This window comes from Microtus ochrogaster, chromosome 2, assembly GCF_000317375.1.
Source record: "Microtus ochrogaster isolate Prairie Vole_2 chromosome 2, MicOch1.0, whole genome shotgun sequence".
In the NCBI taxonomy this organism is placed as follows: domain Eukaryota; kingdom Metazoa; phylum Chordata; class Mammalia; order Rodentia; family Cricetidae; genus Microtus; species Microtus ochrogaster.
The window spans coordinates 89,274,863-89,280,078 of NC_022010.1; the positions used below are offsets into that span (position 1 = coordinate 89,274,863).

At 33.9% G+C, this 5,216-nt stretch overlaps 1 protein-coding gene across 4 annotated transcripts in view; it reads left to right on the forward strand.

Annotated features, from left to right (window-relative positions):
* The window catches only part of Epha6 (EPH receptor A6), a 918,005-nt gene that overhangs the window by 30,530 nt on the left and 882,259 nt on the right, over nucleotides 1-5,216 (forward strand). The window lies entirely within an intron of this gene.

Here is a 5,216-nt window from a genome sequence, read left to right on the forward strand (position 1 = left end):
GAAGTTAACCATCTTCTGTCATTGTGAAAAATGCCATAGCCAGAAACAACTTACAAAAAAATAAAAATAAAAAAGATTTTATGTGAGTTTATAGTTCCAGAGTGCTAATTGTGCACCATGGTGGGAGGCATACAAGCAAGTGGTTATAATTATATTTTGTATATGCTAATGAAAAAAAAAACAAAAATTTTGACTGGATCAAACCTTCTTGATCAAGTTATCTTTATTATTTTAACCTTGTAACTACTAGAAATCTGTTTTGTAATTCACATCAGTAAGGCCTCAGGCCATGTTTTCATCTAGAAATGAAAACTAGCAAAAACATTTTGGAACCTGATATCTAACTGAAGATACATTATCTGTGTGACATATGTTGTTTGAAACACTTTTATTTAAATAAATATGCTCAAATTATAGATTGAGGACATTTATGGAACTCTTTCTTTAAGAAAGTCAGATTCACATAGAAAGAGAGGCATGTTGGTCAGTTTTATTTAATTCTGTCAGAAGGGTAGCAGAGGACAAAAATCTCAATGTAAGTTAAACATTTCCTTAAGTATCTTTTGTCCATTTGAGATTCTTTTGTTGAGAATTTTCTGTTTAGTTTAGTGATCCATTTTTATTTATATTTTCAAAGTCAATTATGTAGAATATCTAAATTTTGGCTAAGTAAGTACAGGTTTGTTGTTATTTTTACCAGAACACATTAATATTCTAATAATTGGAAAGGAGCTTATCATCTGGTGAAGATGAAATAAAAACTTTCATAATCAATTGTGGGGTATAGTTGCCAATAATTCTGGTAGAAGTTGAATGTAAGCATGTAAGAGAGAAATACTACTACTTCCAGAGAAGAAATAGAAACACAAGAAACCAAGATGCATGGCGTGACAGAAGGTACATCAAATGAACCAAAAAGTCAACCAAGATGATTCTATACTCATGTTTATATTCTAAGGAAGTGGAATCCCAAGTCATCTATAGGCCTAGAGGATAAGATAAAAATAAAACATACACTAACCATGATAAAGTTTTCACATGTCATGATAAATGGAATAAAATACCCACTACGTTCTGCCTTGTCACTACTGTCTTTCTAGCACTATATTAGTACAAAGATAAAAGAAATAGTTTTGTTTTAATGAGTTATTATTTTAAATAAATAAAAAGTTACATTAAAAGTAGTTTTTATAATCAAAGAGGAAGATTAATTTTCAGACTTAATTTCTGCTATTTAAATAGCATAATTAAGAGACTGCATATGAAAAATAAAAATTGCATTTTTCCCAGTATACTTAGAATTCAAAGTGGGGTTCTAAAAGACACTTATTAATTTGGTGAGCAATCATGTTAGGGTTAGTCTCATGCTGTGCACAATTATCTTCATGCAGAGTGATTCTGTGAAGTGTAACACAAAACAGCAAAGCCTTATAGCAGTAACTCTGTTGATGTCTCTCTACTAAAGTTCAGCTAGTTCTCTTGGTAATTGTTCTCAGGAGATGTTGCTAAAAGGAGACAACCCTACAGATTGACTGACAGAAAGAGACAGAGAAACATAGAGTGAGGAAGTTTGTAGTTTGTGTTATATGTATTGCCTGTTTTAGCTTTCTAACATTCATCAATAAAATCTAGTGACAAGTTTCTAATTTATAACTGCTGTAAAAACTGATACATTAGTTGCATAACTTCTTAAGGAATTCTTCCTTGATTTGACTAGGAATAGAAAATTTTTTTCTAAGTCTTTAATACTTTGGTAAGTCTGTAAATTTGTACTTATCTTCAGGAAGAGTACTTCTAATGTGTGGTCAAAATTCTCAACAGCTCTTCCTCTGATTCAGATTAGATCACATTTACAGGAACAGTTCGAGCATACATTCTGAGATCCAGGGATGATTGGTTAAAATCTCATTAGCAGTAATGGTGACATGCATTAACATGTTTGACTTAAAATTGAGTGATGAATCATTACTCTCCCTAAAAATTGAAAACAAAGGCCAGTCAGTGGTGGCACATGCCTTTAATCCCAGCATTTAGGAGGCAGAGGCAGGCAGATCGTCGTGAGTTCAAGGCCAGCATGGTCTATAAGAGCTAGTTCCACAGCACGCCCCATAAGCTACATAGAAACCCTGTCTCCCAAAACACAAACAAAGCAAAAAAAATAAAAATATAGAGATCTAAAAGTCATTCATCTGATGTTATCTCAGAATCCTCACAAATATCAATTGTCAATTGTTCAACACTTGTCCATAAGGGACATGATGACAGAGTGTTTCCTACACACAGTAGATAAGTTGATGTTTTGTTTTTTTCATTTTCAAGATAGTAAGAAGACATGAAAGCATGATAAACATCCTTGACAAGCAGGGTACATTTTGACATTTTTTTTTGTTAAATTTTGAGATAAAAAGGAGTCATTATAAGAAAATCTGGAAAAAAAATCATAAAAAAGCAAGCAAGCATGGTTTTGAAAAACTGATCATACTGTTTTTAGATAACTATATATTTATTACAAATTATAAGATTAAGGAGCATATAAATATTCATGAATCCAGGAAACAAAAAAATAATTATTCAGCAGTAACTTTGGCTGAGTATGTTAGAGAAGCAATGCCATGACATGGAAACGTGGGTTTCTGGTACTTCTGAATACATGGGAGTGTATAAACTGTGGAAGCCAAAATGCTATCATCCTGAAAAGCTGTGTAATGGAGTTACTGGAAGTCCTTTACAGTTGAATATGAGCAGGGAAAACAGGCAAGTAGAGTGAAAGGAAATAAACTCACTCACCAAGTCCATCTTATTGATCATTTGATAGGTATTTATGGAATTAGCTTGTGTTAGGAGCTGTTTTTCGAACATAGCAAACACGAGTAACCAATGAACATTTAGCACCTGCAAATGTAACTATTTATCTCACGTGGGCTTTATTTTTGAATATCCATTGGTACATGTTGCTATGTTTATTAAATATTTCATTTTAAGTTCATGGATAGCAGGTTTAACTTAGTTTGAATTATTTCCAAACGATGAAATTATACTAACTTACAAGAACATTCTAAATGGATAATAGTTCTCCTAGATAGAGTATTAAACTATTTTAATTTTTTTGCTAACACTTTAGTCAAATTCCACTTTTCCTTGAAAAGTTTTTAGATAAAATGATAAAAGTAGTAGTGTTGGACTCTAGCGTACAAACACCGAGGAGGAGTCGCCCCAGAGACCAACTCAACACACACAGGCGATGCAAAAGCATGAGGATTTTATTAATTCTGTCATGACAGGGTCCCCCAGCATTCGGGAAGCCGAGGGACCCCGAATAGCGGGTACAGTCTACTTTTAAAGGGGCCACAGAAGCAAGGGGGGTTGTTCTTTGACTATTCTGATTGGCTTATTCGAAAGGGCTATTACCAATAATTGACTGGAGAGCTGTTGCCAGATCAGATGAGGTAAGAGGTCATTTTGACCCCATTTCCCAGGGGACCGAACCAAATCATACGTATATGGGTAATTGTTCAGGAACTGAGTACATTCAAGTGTAGCTGTTAGGTCCTTGGTTCCCAGGGGAGGAGGGGAAGCACTATGGCACAGAGGCTGAGAGGATTCAGAATTGTCAGAAATGGCTTCAGGATTGTCTTAAAGTCTTACAGTAGTAACTCTGCACTCACCATAAAACATCTAAACCTTTAAGTTTTAAAAGTTACATTTGAAAATTTTGTTGACTGTCCCTGCTGCCATGCTTTATAATACTGAAGGTTTTTTCTGAACTGTCCAAGACTGCCTTGAGATAGGTAAATTGGCCATGTAGTTAGACTTACAAAATAAGATGAATTAATGCCAGTATGGATTGTGTTTATTTAGGAAGTACTATTATTATTACTGTTATTTTGATACATTGATATTGCTGTGTAGCTCAACCCATCCCTCCTGCCACATGATCCTGAACATTGGAATTTCAAGTATGCATATCCACACCCAGATTATGGCTATGTTTCTTACAAAAAAATTCTAAAGCTGGCAACACATTGTAAACACATGGAAATATTTGGGTCCTACCACTTTTATTTTCACAACTGTAATTTTGCTTTATGTTTTTTGAGACACATAGAAAGTGTGATCACCATAACAACCTTTTTTTAAAAAATAAAAAAGGAAAAAAAGAAGTAACAGAAGAAGGAAGATTGATTTCCTAAGAGAATTTAAATGCTTAGCAAAAGTTAGAGCTGTCTCTGTGAGCAGCCTTCAAAGCTGAGGTAAATAAGACATGAAGTTGAGCTTCCCAGAAGGCTTTAATTTGGAAACCACTGATAGAATACAAATTATCCCAGCCTTCTGCTGTAAGATATGTTCATTGCCTTTATCCACTTGAACAGATGAGGTGTGAAATATTTTAAGATACAAAGGTAAGAGCTTTAAAGCATGCCTCCTTAAGCATTTTGATTATTCAGTACCGACATGGATGACCCTTGCTTCTATTTATTCATTTTGTGGTATGGGAGACTAAGCAGGAAATTGGGATTTTAAATTAGACATAATATTTTTCAGGATTTTTCTCCATTTTTCTTCTATGTCATGTGATTTTATAAAATCACATAAGCTTTCAAATCTTCCAGTGCCTATTTTATCATAGCTTATTAGAATCCTTCAGTCAGAAAACCAGGAGAACCAGGCATGCTTTCGCAAACCCATGTCTGAGAGATCACTTCCTGGCTTTTGTTCTTGAGTTGTGGACTGCACTGGTTTTCCAGTTCATATTCCTGATGTCATCCATAGTGTCCAAGTGGCACTGAGTGTTTAGGGCTCATACTCTGTGTGTTTTTAAATGAAAGTCTATCTGTATTTTACTTCAAAAGCCTTGGTTTCTTAGCAGCTGTGCTTCCGAAGTGTTCTTACATTCAAGGTCCATTTCTTGACTACCAAGAATAGAAATAGAAGTTAAAATACTTTTGGAATAGTAAATGAGGTACTACTCTTAAAAATTCTTTAGTAAAGTGCCTAACACAGAGAACCCATTCAAACTATGGTAGCTAAAATTATTATATCATGTTACTGAGTTTATAAATATGACTCAAATTCACCTTAAATCCTTAGACCAAGAAAATGTACAGGTACAAATAGCTGAAAATATTAAGTTGAGGTACTGAACCACTTTTTATGCAACACAGTCATTTTTAATCTCTTTTTCTAGTGTTAGAAATTTTCAGTTTTAACTACAACTA